Below are 14,416 nucleotides of genomic sequence, written 5' to 3' on the forward strand. Positions count from 1 at the left end.
CGTCACTTATATGGCCGGTCTGTACCGCGTGTTACCATACAGCCCTGTTCACCAGTTTAGGCCTCATTTACTTCAGTATCTGTGAGCAAAAACCAGGAGCGGCACATACAGAGAGAAGCTAAATTTGCATTTATTCCATTTAATAGGAACTATGGGGGAGATTTATCAAACATGGTGTAAAGTGAAACTGGCTCAGTTGCCCCTAGCAACCAGATTCCACTTTTCATTCCTCACAGAATCTTTGGAAAATGTTAGGTGGAATCTGATTGGTTGCTAGGGGCAACTGAGCCAGTTTCACTTTACACCATGTTTGATAAATCTCCCTTATAATATATAGTAATGTTCTCATGAATCTGTCTGTTACTTAAAAAAAAAAAAAAAGATATATTACATTTTTATCATTTGAGGTGTAGGTGCTGGGACCCCCATGGATTGCTGGAATGAGCAGAGAGACATGTCCCTCTCCTCCCTGCAGGATCTGTGGAAAGTCAATGGAGCCTGTCTCCTGCAGCAAGGGCAGAAACAGAGAGAGAAGCGCTTAGCTGAACACTTCTCCCTGCTCATTCTGGCAATCCTGGGGGTCTCAGCACCCAAAGCCCATACATTAAAGTCTCTTGACATCCTTTAAAGGGGTATTCCCATTTAGTATATCCACAGGATAGGAGATAAATTCTGATAGATGCAGTAACGGGACTCAGGATCAAGGGCCAGCTCTTGTTTGAAGCCTAATTCCTAAGGAATTGTACCAGATTTGATTCATCAAAATATACAAATATGTATATAGCTGTTGTAAAACTACATTTCCCATCATGCCTGGACAGCCAAATTTAAAGCTTTAGCTGGCCAGGCATGATGGGAGTTGTGGTTTCGCAACAGCTGAAGGGACGCAGTTTGGAGACCCATGATGTACACGTATTGAGTATCTCCAATAATAATTTTGTAGGAAATAATGCATGTCGTGCTATGCTTTCCCTACGTTGTTAAAAGTTGTCTGGTCTAGTCTGATCCTTAATCGGTCAATTTAACTGTTACCAGAACACACAACAGTTGTATGTATAACCAGTATACCGCTTAGGTATTATATCCACCAATATCTCGCAGTACTAGTCAAGGTTCAAGTACTCTATACCGTGATCAACCTTAAGTTTAATCAGGGGAGTCATTATGTAGGCCATGAGTCTCCAAACTGCGGCCCTCCAGCTGTTGCAAAATCACAATTCCCATCATGCCTGGACAGCTAAAGCTTTGGATTTGGCTGTCTAGGCACGATGGGAAGTGTAGTATTGCAACAGCTAGAGGGCCACAGTTTAGAGACCCATGATGTAGGCAAACAAGTCCGTTACATAATAAGTTATACTGCTCCAGTAAATGGGACACAACCATCTCGACCCAACGGGTTTCAGCCACCATTTTCAGTGACCTCATCAGGGGCCACTGAGGTAAAAGTATTAGATGTTTTCAAAATCCAATATAATATACATAAACAATATTTATCTTATGGCACTATATTATGAATTTTTTAGAAAACTGCTGTGGCTACTCACTATCCAATGTATTGAGCAGTCAGAGGGTAGGTCCTGTATAGGACCCTAAGGGCCGTATAACCTGGGATGATTATTGTGCGGAAAATCATTATATTGTTCAAATTTAAACAATAATCGTCCTGTGTAAGGGTCCATTTACACAGAAAGATTATCTGACAAAGATTTGACGCCAAAGCCAGGAACGGATTTGAAAAGAGGAGAAATCTTAGGCTTTCCTTTATGACCTTTACTCTGTTTATAGCCTGTTCCTGGCTATGGCTTTAAATCTTTGGCAAATAATCTGTCAGATAATCTTTCTGTGTAAATGGACCCTAATTGCAGGCAACGATCAGAAAATCGTTTGTGTGTCGTTGATCGTGGATTTAGATCTGACCCTAAAATAATCGCTAAACTTTTGCCAATTGTTCACTAATCTTTTGCTGTAATTCCGCATTTGTTCACTAATCGTTAAGTGCAATTCCAAATCGTTCCTTCTTTTGTTGGGATCAGATGGAGTAAACGATTGTAGTAACAATCCTAACTAACGGCTATCCTTCTGTGTAATATGGTATAACGACTTCAGGTTAACGATAAACAATCGATTTGTCTACTAGGGTCCCAGGAGCTCTATTATATGGGAAGATTATTGGTCGAAAAAGTCAAATTTTGACTTCAGTTTAAGGGTTCGTTCACACTTACCGGATCCGCAGCGTATTTTCTGCTGCGGATTCGCATGCGGATTTAATTTCATTTAAATAATTGAACACAGCATCAAATCTGCTGCAGATCCTGCAGGTGTAAACGCACCCTAAGAATGACTTTTACAGCTGCAAATAAGGCTAAAACAAAAGCATTGTATGAACATCATAGATGAAACATCGCCCAATGCAATGTACCTGTGTACATAACCTTCAGACATTCTATTTCGTTTTTAATTATTAGGAACAATATAAATAATTTGCTAAATGTTCTATTGCACAGTGATTTGGGTTATTGGGTTATTTTGATGAACTTTTCATGTATTTGTGGCCCATTCTTTGTAGATGTGGAGGTCTAGGATTCTGAAATGAGAATCCAGAGCTCCATTGTGTCCTCTCTATCTTTGTGAGGATAAATCACATGGCTGGCCATCTATTAAACTGACAAGAATTCGCATGACATTATCATCACCGGGGGTGGAAGGCAGACAATAGAGACTCGGGCAATCGTCTGCTAAAATCATTGCAGAATTTAGTGACATAACAGGGGACGGCTGTGAACCCGGCAGCTCTGCGAGGGGAGGATAAGGCGCTGACTGCAGGGTATGGAGAGAGAGATTTAAGATACCAAATCCTCACTGCAGATCCTCTCTTATGTTAGGAGATAGGTGTTATGGTGATGTCATGTTAGTTATTAGACAGGTAAGAATACCGGACACCTGGGGCAATAAAATAGTAATACAGTGGTGCTTTGGATTACGAGCATAATTCGTTCCAGGACCGTGCTTTTAATCCAAATCCACTCTTACACCAAAGCAAATTTTCCCATAAGAAATCATAGAAATTCAGATAATTTGTTCCACACCCCAAAAATAAATGATTTATTATTCTGAATAACATGTAGAACAGATGAAACATTCAGAAACAGCAGAATCTGTGATATTATAAGTTACTGTACAGTAATGGAGAGGATGGGAAACAAGGGCTGACAGAGACTGCAGGGAGTATGAAGGAATGAGCGGGACATATGTGGGCACATACATGCAGCACTTTCTGTCCGGAGAGAGAGGGGTTACAGCTATGGAGAGATTACCTCCACAGTCCTGTCCCCTGATGTGAGCCCCAGCCTGAAGTGAATCTGCTATGATTTGGATGGTGAGGGAGACTTCCTGGGTCAGAGTACAGTGCTGTACACCCCGCTATGCAGACCATGCCCCTCCCCCACTCGCACTCCCACCCAGTACAGGGAGCTCTTAAACCAAAGCAATGCTCTTAAAGGGCGTCTCAAGTCCGCTCAGATCCCGCCCCCTTCACTGAATGGCTGAACGGACCTGAGATGTAGCGTCTCGGGCGGCGTCAGACACCTGGAAGCGGACGGGAACCGGAGCGCCGCGATGCGGGACCCGCCGCTGGAGCCGAGGGAGGTGAGTGGACGTCTTTTCCCTCAGCAACCCCCTCCCCGGTCCCATCAAAAAAGTGCCCCCCCGCCGGAGTACCCCTTTAAACCAAGTCACAATTCGGAAAAACTGTGAGCTCTTAAACCAAAACGCTCTTAAACCAAGTTACTCTTAAACCAAGGTACCACTGTAATTAGATATTTATGTGCCGATATCTACAAAGCAATTTTAATGGTCAGATATGATGAAGCAGAAGCAATATGCAGAAAATTAGTGTATTATATGCAGATTTTGCCTTTGATTTGTCACAAATTTCACCCAGTTTTGCAGACCTGCAAGATATTCAGTCTTGCCGACAGTGGCAGACGTTATAGAGAACAAAGCAGCAGTGATATAGTAGGAGAAGTTGTTGTAGGAGAACCAAAAAAAAAAAAGTTTCGCACGGGGTGCCATTTACCCTAAGGCTGGCCCTGGGTCTATACTACTGATCTCTTACTTGCTGCACTTATATTGGATTCAGAGCGAGTTCAGTAATGGGATATTCCTTTGTCTTCCATCTTGATTCCTTCTTCCAGTCTGATGTGTCTTTGCATTAAGAGAGACTTATCAGAGGGGAAGAAAGATTTAAGATGGCATACAGACCAGAAATTATACATCAACAAATAGACATACAGATTATTCTTTAATAATGGCCCATTTTATACTACATGGGAAGACACTGCTTCTTTAGTCATACATGGATGTTGTAGAACAAAAGAGGGTTTCATTTTATTCTCCTATTTTTGATGCCAAAACTGGCATTGCATCCAATTGGGAAGAGGTGCAAAAAGGACAAGGGTTAAAATAAAAAATTTAAAAAAAAGGATGTGTGTGGAGGGGGGGGAACTGTGTGCATTTAGGTCATACCCAGAAAGCTAAGATATGGGGTGCTATCAGGTGGATTTCTCACACTGTATAGTTAGTCATAGCAAGATTAAGGCTGCATTCACATGTTCAGTGTCTTTCCTGGTCCGTGAATGTAGTCCGCTAGCTACCTCCGTGATCCGTGCAAAACGGTCAATGTTTTTCACAGATCTGTCTAAAGCTTTTTTAAATTACGTAATTAGTAGACTCAGCTCACCCAGCCAGTGCACGACCAAAGTCGAAGTATACAGAGAAAGGCAAAATAGGTCAGCACTTCCGATAAAAGTTTGTTCTTAATTTCTTTACTCCATTAAAAATGAACAAAAAGGCAGATACAAAAATAGAAGATACATCTTATCTTGTATCTTCTATTTTTGTATCTGCCTTTTTGTTCATTTTTAATGGAGTAAAGAAATAAAGAACAAACTTTTATCGGAAGTGCTGACCTATTTTGCCTTTTTTAAATTACACCACAGCTGCGTTTCTCCCGGATTGCACAGATGCCAGATCTTTGCAGACTTCTACGGGGGAATCCATGCTGTCATCTCGTCTCAGTTATGACATGTCCTATTTTTTCACGGAACGGATTGCGGATCAGTGAAGAAAAAAACGGAACGTGTGAATAGCTCAATAGAAAGCAATGGGATATAATATTGTCTGTGACGGATCCGTGATCACGGAAACTTCACGGAACGTGTGAATAAGGCCTAAGGTGTTGTGACACTTTAGGCCTTAGGGTACTATTACACGGAACGATAATCGACCCGACTCGGTCAGTTATCGCTCCGTTTAATAAAGACAACGATCAGCCGATGATCGTTGTCATCGGCTGATCGTTGATATAGGTTAGGACCTATATTTGTGGGGTGCTGACTGCGCACCGCTACGTGGAATAGCGGTGCGCGGCCTATGAATGACGATATACATTACCTATGCAGGGTTCCTCTTCTTCTGGTTCTCCCCGTGCACTTCAGCGTCAGGACGGCCTGTCTCAGCTGACAGGCCGCTCAGCCAATCACTGGTCGCGGTGGTCCCGGCCAGTGATTGGCTGAGTGGCTTGTCAGCCAACACAGGCCGCCCTGACGCTGGAGGAGCACGCGGGACCTGGGAGAAGCAGGAGAAGAGGAGCCCTGCACCATGAATAATGTATACTAGTTAAGCTAGGGCTGCAAGGACATCGTAACGATGTCCCTGCAGCCCTTTTTTAACGATAATCAAGCCGTGGAATAGGCCCAGTAAACGAGCACCAATCTAGCACATCGCCGCTTGTTTATCGGGCCCCATCGGCCCGTGGAATACCACCCCTTTTCACACGTTCTGTGAAGTTGAGTCAGGATGTCACAGCTCTCTATGCAGTCTCTTCTGCAGAAACATAATGTAATCTAGTGTCAGTAGCTAATGAGACTCTTAATTTGATTTAGTCCTTGGTGAAGACTCTTTGTTTCTGATAACCACTAAGCCCTAATAACTAGCGGCACAACCAGTGCCCTGTAATAACATGGCCCCGAGCTGCAAGTCTGCCATTCAAGTCTGACTGCTCTTTAGATGACTCAGACATACTGCTGTAGGACTATGACTACACTGTCTTTTCAGTATGTGCCATCCCAATTTTTATCCAGTTGATCAGCACTGGTGCCGAAAGCCAGACCCCTCAATCTCATATTGGCAGACTAAATTGACAAAAGGTTATCAATGTTTCAAATCCAAACAACCCCTTCAATTCTGAAGAGGAAATTGGATGGATATGACCTGTTTCAATTAGACAATGAGTGACAATGTAACTGTTTAAATGGGAAGGCCATATTTTTGTGAATGCTGTAAGTAAGAGTCATTGCGAATTTGCTGAGGGTGGACAAAAGATCATTGTATTATGGGTATACTTCTCCATTCATTCTGTGCCTGGATGCATCCCTAGGTTTACACAGAGGTACAGGTCAAAGAGGTTGGAAACAATGCAGCGTCCCACTAGGAACCTTGTAAAGCCTGTGGTTGGGTGTTGTCCAGCCAGTACCTTCTTTTGTATGCATTATATGTTTCAGCTATTTTATACTGGTTACCACATCTTGTATTGAAACTGCATTTGTATGAGGCCTAGCTGGAAGCAGAAAAGGTTAGAGCACACACACACACACACACCAAGACTTAGGAACCAGCCGCAGTGTAGAGTACAGCACACCAGCCTTTATCCCTGTGAATTAATCAACAGAGATGAGCTCAACTTCAGCTTGCTCGAGTCAGTTGGCATTCGAATATTGGTGGCTTAAGAAGTTTGGACACAGCCATAGGCTATATCAATGTTTTCCCGGACTCCCTAGAACCGCATCCAACTCTTCATTATCCGATATTCAAATGCCAAATGATCAAACTAAAAAAAACTCAAGTTGCGCTCATCACTATTAAAGGGGTACTCCAGCAAAAAGCTTTTTCCCAGTAATTGAAACACATTACAAAGTAATATAACACTGTAATATGCTTCAATCACTTATCTGCCCCCTTCCCTATGCCCCCCCCCTCAATCCTGCACCAGTAAGTGAAGTAAACTCATTCTTACCTAATGACTGTTGACCCCAGGCTGCTCTGTGGCAGCCATTTTGTGACAATGACATCATCTAGAGGGAGGCGGGTCTAAGCCCTGTTAGGCCAGACTCCCTTTGTCAGATCACTTAGGTTACTCAGCTCTGATTGGCTGAACAAGTTGTAAGCCATCTAACAGTTTTACAGAGTCAGTTAGACATCACAGGAGACAAAGTGCATCATGGGAAAGTCCAAACCAGGAAGTGAAGAAAAAATGAAGACACCAACTGGAGCTTCAGGGACCTGCAAACAGCGAGAAATACAGAGGGAGACAGACTCAGGAGGGATGGTAAATGTAAAAACTATGTTTATGATTGATTGTTGTTTTTTTTGTCAGCGCCAGAGTACCCCTTTAAGCAAGCATCCAGGAACAATACTCGTTCCTCATAAGCACATTCTATTGGTCTTCTATGAAAACCTGGTTCCAACTGAGAACAAAAAAAAAATTTAAAGGAGAAGCTGTGCAAGGTACCCATAGCAAGACACTTGGACATCAGTGAGCTTACAGCCATCCTGGCTGTATCATGTAGCTGCAAAACTACAAACTCTCAAGGGTTAGACAAAGTGGCGTTCTGGCGCAAAACTGTGGTCACCCAACTCCTTCCTCCACTGATCCTCAGATGTTCAATAAAGCCGGATGATTATACCCTGTCGGTCAGTGCCATCTTCTTCCTCCATACATACTCTCAAGACCTGCACCCCACCATTGGGAACTGCAGTTTCAGTAAAGACTTCTAGTATTAGTTGTGAGCAACAACCAGACAGGCTAGAGGCAAGTACAAGCTACAGGTACCCTAGTACACACCAGCTTTGTGGACCACCCTGTTCCAGCCATAACCTGCCTGTTTATAAAGAGTCTGTGCCTCCTGTTGAGATTGTGGGCTGTTTACGTTACGATGGCTGCCTTACTCCATTTAAACAAACAAAAAAAGTCACCCCAAACACTACATGGGGTGTACCCTGGGGGAACTACAAGTACCATCACCTACTGTGCAGACCCCTTGTCAGCATGTGATGCAGACCGTGAATAACTTGAAGACTGCAGGCCTCAACCATCCCGCAGGCCTTGTTTCCTACACCATCTGAGCTCCCTCGGGGCTGCTGCAGTAACTCTTTAAAATCCTGTTCCCATTGAGTTAGTTAAGCCATAACAGGACTGGATTCAAAACATAGAGAATTAGACTTTCCTTTATAAATCTCCTCTTTTTAGGATTCTTACTGGGTTTTACTCATTAAAAAAAATCTCTACAGAGAAAGCTGTGAGAGATGTCAGGAATCCAGAACGCGTTAACCTGTCTGTCCGTCCCTATATCATTCCCAGTGTGACACGGGCAGCGAGGCAGAAAAGTCGCCCACAGCTGGGCGCCAGCGACTGTCAGAGATGCTTTAACTTTATTAACCACACATGTGAGAACAGGAGTCTGTACATGGGGTAACACTGCTGCTCAGTCTGCAATCCCTCCCTGGGGGAGCCAGGACTAACATTTGGAATTTGTATTACTAGATACTCTTTGGAGGGAAAAATTTTTTGTAAAATCTTAAAAAAAAAAAAAAAAAATCTTATTCTTTCCTAATGCACAGAGAATTGTGCAATCATGAAAGCGGATGTCAATAAAAAAAGTCTTAGTGATAAATTTGTCCCAATGTCATAGTAATTCCACTGAACGATGTACCAGCCGGTTTGCTGGGATAAGGCCAGAAAGCAAATGTATATCAGTTCCATAAAATGTTTCAATTCTATTTATCTGTTTTGGTAAGGGGGGAGGGGGTCTGGATACACATAGCATTCAGCATGGACATCATCATATTTTATGGGATTACATAATAACATTATGTAATCCCATAAAATATGATAATGTCCATGATGTCCAAGCTTTTCTTGTTCTTAAGAATTTTTGGGAAACAATGATCGATGTGGCTATGACAGTTTTATATTATGATAATATAAAACTGTCATAGCCACATTGATCATTGTTTCCCAAAAATTCTTAAGAACAAGAAAAGCTGCACATAATCTTACCCAGATGAGACGTCTGTCACTGTAATCAGGATTTTTCTGGTTATAAAACTAACTATAAATCTAATATTTTATACCATTTAAAGAGGGGTACTCAGGTAAGAAAGCCAGATTTGTAAATTACTTCTATTTAAAAATTTCAATTCTTCTAGTACTTATCAGTTGCTGTATGTTCTGCAGGAAGTGGTGTATTCTTTCCAGTCTAAGAGCCCGTGAACATGTTCATTCTTTAAAGCGACTCTGTACCCACAATCTGACCACCGCAAACCACTTGTACCTTCGGATAGCTGCTTTTAATCCAAGATCTGTCCTGCGGTCTGTTGGGCAGGTGATGCAGTTATTGTCCTAAAAAACTACTTTTAAACTTGCAGCCCGTGCCAAACGGGAGTATCTGTGCCCTAACTTTGCACCACCCCTCCATCCCTCCTCATCATTAGGAATGCTCCAGGCAGATTGCCTCCTATTCCCCACCTGTCAGCCCGGCACATGGGCTGGATCGTTAAGCACCTGTGCAACGTTCGGCATGTAGGAAATGTTCCAGTGGTATTCCTAATCATGAAGAGGGTGGGGAGGAGGGACGGAGGGGTGGTGAAAAGTTAGGGCACAGATACTCCCGTCTGGTACAGGCTGCAAGTTTTAAAAGTTGTTTTTTAGGACAATAACTGCATCACCAGCCGAACGGACCGCAGGACAGATCTTGGATTAAAAGCAGCTATCCGAAGGTACAAGTGGCTTGGGGGGGGGGGGGTCAGATTGTGGGTACAGAGTCTCTTTAAGCAGAGAGTGGAGGTGCACGAGAAATCCCTTTGAAGCAATAGGACAGGCAGAATTTAAAGCAGAATCCGCCACATAGACTCCATACGTATAAGTGGACAAAAAATACGGCAAGCAGTAAGCTTTTGTTTGCTCAAATCCAGCTAAATAAGCAGACACCAGACAGAAACCCAAAAGATCTTATTGAAGTCAATGAAGTCTGCTTTAGTAATGGTGCGTTTACACAGGCAGATTTATCTGACCAATTTTGGAAGCCAAAGTCAGGAATGGACTTGAAAAGACAGGGAATCTCAGTCTTTCCTTTATGACCTGCACCCTGTTTATAGTCTGTTCCTGGCTTTGGCTTAAAAAATCTGTCAGATAAATCTCTCTGTGTAAACGCACCATTAGCGTCTTATTCTTGGACAGATTGTCCAGCTCTTTTCTGTTGCATCTAACGGACTCTTCAAAGAAAGCCTTAGAGACCGAATGAGAAAACACTCGTTCATTGGCTGATTGAATGTTTTATATAATAATTAGAGATGAGTGAACCTGGAGCATGCTCGAGTCGATCTGAACCCGAACTTCTGGCATTTGATTAGCGGTGGCTGCTGAAGTTGGATAAAGCCCTAAGGCTATGTGGAAAAAAATGGATATAGTCATTGGCTGTATCCATGTTTTCCAGACAACCTTAGAGCTTTATCCAAGTTCAGCAGCCCCAGCTAATCAAATGCCGAACGTTCGGGTTCGGATCGACTCAAACCCGGTTCGCTCATCTCTAATAATAATCTATAAACAGGGGATGTGTGGCTGATAATTCCTGCATGAATGATCCACCTGACATTTGGGCAGCCCAGCCTTTGAGACTTGTTAAGGGTCTGCAAAAAAAAAAAAAAAAGTGTTGATCTTGCTGATGAGCGCTTGTTTCTGCCCTTAGTTAGGAAAGCTACATAGTATGGCCATGGAATGATGGACGATTTGGAGGCTATGTGCACATGCTGTATTTTGAGACATTAAAGGGGTTATCAAGCGCTACAAAAACATGGCCACTTTTCCCCCTCTCTTGTCTCCAGTTCAGGTGTGGTTTGCAATTAAGCTCCATTTACTTCAGTGGAACAGAGTTTAAAACCCCACCCAATCTGGAGACAAGAGAGGGGGAAAAGCAGCCATGTTTTTGTAGTGCTGGATAACCCCTTTAAATTTTTTATACAATCAAAATGGGTATAAACCTTTCAAACTTTTTTTTTTTTTTTTACACCTACTGTAGTTTACGGAACTTTTTTTTTTTGCAATTGGTCCAATTTTTTGGACCTTTTTCAGGTTACACCAAATGGTAACATGCAATCTGCATACCTGCCACGTCACTTAAAGGGAAACTATCAGCAGGTTAGAAGAATCTAGCCTGCTGATATCTCTCCAATGCGCATAGGATGCTGAGGATGAGGGTAAATCTCTTACATTCATCCTTGCGCTGTTTCCGTGCTGCTGTTTAAGCTGGAATGTAGTTTGGCTGTTTGGAGCCCTGGGGGCGGATCAGTGCTCAGGGGGCTTTAGCCCCGCCCCAAGGGCTCCAAACAGCCATACTACACAGTAGATTAAACTGCAAAGAGAGATATCAGCAGGTTAGATCTGTCTAACCTACTGATAGTATTCCTTTAAAATTACATGGCAAAAAGGTTACAAAAATAAATAAATAAAAAATCTATCATAGTTTTTTTGTGTAAAACATTTTGAATTTTTATTACTCAAATTACAGTATTTTGGGTCTTTTTGGAGCAGTAAACAGCTGAACAAATGGACAAAAGAAAAAAATGGATAAAAAACCATTGCAGGAATTTAGCCTGAAAACAGTAAAAAACGTGGCCTAAAAAACTAGTAGCAACTATGCAGGCTCAGATCTCTCCAATGTAGCTTCTGCATACGCCCCAATATTCGTACAGATGTAATGTATACAGCCATGTCGGAGAGACCTTAGTAAGAATTATCGCTTTGTGCCTCTGATTATATTTCTTAGAAGGTCAAACATTCAGACTGTAACCGCACAAGGACATAAAGTAGGATATGCAGGATGAATACATCTGTTGTGTTATTCCTTGCCGCTGGACCCCGAGAGAAAGCTTAGCCACCATGTGACACCTCCCGAGGGAGAAAACATGAGCATTATCCGCAAGGCTCATTAAATAATTTCTTGTGATCACTGTGCTGGGATCTAATGTGAACATTCATAGCAAACTGAAGGCGCCTTGACTGAAATAGACAATATTGTATAGTCAGCTGGTTCTGCATGTGTGAGCCATAGCCCAGAGACGTCCAGCCAGAATATCAAGTCTGCGACCATGAGGAATCGGTGACAGGAACACGGCCAGATATTGATTGATATACAATTACTTACAGTCTTTGCTTTGCAAATTTCACAGCGATCAACAAGGCGTGTAGCCAAAATGTAACACTGTGCTATGGCGGTGAAATTGACCAAATACTGATGCACTTTGTAAATCTAGCGACTGTGGTCATTGGTGTATGACCCTGTTATTATTCTGTAGTCTACTGGAGTGGGAGGATACCCTTTACTTAGCATATTAGGGTTCACATTGACTTGTCAATTCTTTGGGCAGAACGCTGATTCCGCATGGAAATCCCGGACAGAAAATTCCGCTGTGTACACTAATGCACAGAAATCCAATAGAAACCTATTGGAGCCAAGACTGCTCATTCTTTACGGGCAGAATTTCAAGCTGATTCCACGCGCATTTTGACATGGAATCCGCTCTAAATTCTGCGAGAATTGCTCAGTGTGCATATACCTGAAAAGGTGAGGAATTTCAAGTGGAATCCGCACTTAATTTTACGCATATTCCGCTTGAAATTACAAAGTAATGCCCCATTGTGTTCAATTGGATTTCCGCTCTGTTGTCTACATGGTGGAATGATCTGCTTTCCACCCAAAGAACTGACATGCGGCCATATATTGTGTGAACAGAGCATGTAAATTATTTCCACGGCCATACTAAACAGCCGTTGTTCTCATAGAGTTCAATACAGTTTATTGTTTTAAGACAAGAACAACTGTAGTGTTATTCGCAAACAACGAACATTCTAGTCTTAAAAAATACACTGTGTGAACACGGCCTATAGGTGTACCCAAGTTTTCCAGGACTCCCCCGGGGCTACATTCAACTTCTCCAGTCGCCGGGAATCAAATACAAAGCATTCGGGTTCAAAGACGGTTGCCAAAACCCCAACAATTTAACAGGTATGCTAAACACTATTAACTACTAAGTTTTACTAAACTCAAAGGAAAATAGTTGGTAAAAAGCTTATGGTTGTAAAGTTATATGCACTTTTTTCCAGTGGTTTATAGCTCAAAAACATTTTGTGGGATTTTTTTTTTTTTTGCTCTTTTCTGGGCTGCTCATTTGCAAGTTGCTGTAGTGAAAAAAATGGACAATAATCTTAGTGAATCACAGCATATAAAAAACAAAACTGTCCTGTTGTACTGTGAATTACTGGGGTTTCGGGTAGTGACTAGAGATGAGCAAACCGGGTTCGGGTTCGAGTTGATCCAAACCCGAACGTTCGGCATTTGATTAGCTGGGGCTGCTGAAGTTAGATAAAGCTCTAAGGTTGTCTGGAAAACATGGATACAGCCAATGACTATATCCATGTTTTTTGCACATAGCCTTAGGGCTTTATCCAAGTTCAGCAGCCACCGCTAATCAAATGCCGAAAGTTCGGGTTCGGATCGACTCGAGCATGCTCCAGGTTCGCTCATCTCTAGTAGTGACCCGTTACCGGCAGGGTGGTACACTAGTAAGAGTCAGGTAACCTGTATTGGTTAGTAGGCACAGTAGCATCTGTGACTGGTATTACCACTAGGCCACAAGTCCTGACCATAGTGATGTACAGTGCTGACTCATACCTCCCAAGTGTCCCTCTTTTGGAGGCACAGTCCCTACTTTTGACCCACATCCTTCTGTCCCTCTTTGCCCCTTACATGTCTCTCTTTTTGCCCAAGGAATTAGATTTGCATTAATAAACCTATGTTGCTCTAGAAAGTGTCTGGTTTCTTACTGTATAAGACGCAAACCTGCATATTATTCCATCTTGAGGTGCAAGTTGGATCCTAAACATTGTGACATTATGGCCCCTTTCACACATCATATCACACATGCAGTTCATATGGCCCCATACACACATCTGTAGGTGTTACGGATCCGTTTTGGAGCCATGTTTTGGGATAAAAAATGATTAAGCCATTGTGCGTCCGTGTCACCTAGTTGACAGTTGGTCCGTGAAAATGCATACAGTTACTGAAACATTTATAATCCTGTCCGCAGTTGCAGGTCCGTAATCACAAACAGGGTTTGTGTGAATGGGACCTAAGGATGCAATTACACATACAGGATCTGCTGCAGATTTGAAGATATCAGTTTAACTAAATGCATCAATCTGCAGCAGATCCTGTATGTGTGAATGTATCCTTGAATTAAAAAGTAAAGAAATGTCTATAAGATTTTCCTAGAGTGACCCACAAATGGCGGTCTAAAAAGT

At 42.4% G+C, this 14,416-nt stretch overlaps 1 protein-coding gene across 3 annotated transcripts in view; it reads right to left on the reverse strand.

Moving 5' to 3' along the window:
• PIP4P2 (phosphatidylinositol-4,5-bisphosphate 4-phosphatase 2) overlaps positions 1-14,416 on the reverse strand; it is a 38,633-nt gene that overhangs the window by 14,024 nt on the left and 10,193 nt on the right. The gene's annotated exons all lie outside the window — the stretch shown is intronic.

The sequence above is a fragment of the Dendropsophus ebraccatus genome, chromosome 2 (assembly GCF_027789765.1).
Source record: "Dendropsophus ebraccatus isolate aDenEbr1 chromosome 2, aDenEbr1.pat, whole genome shotgun sequence".
In the NCBI taxonomy this organism is placed as follows: Eukaryota; Metazoa; Chordata; class Amphibia; order Anura; family Hylidae; genus Dendropsophus; species Dendropsophus ebraccatus.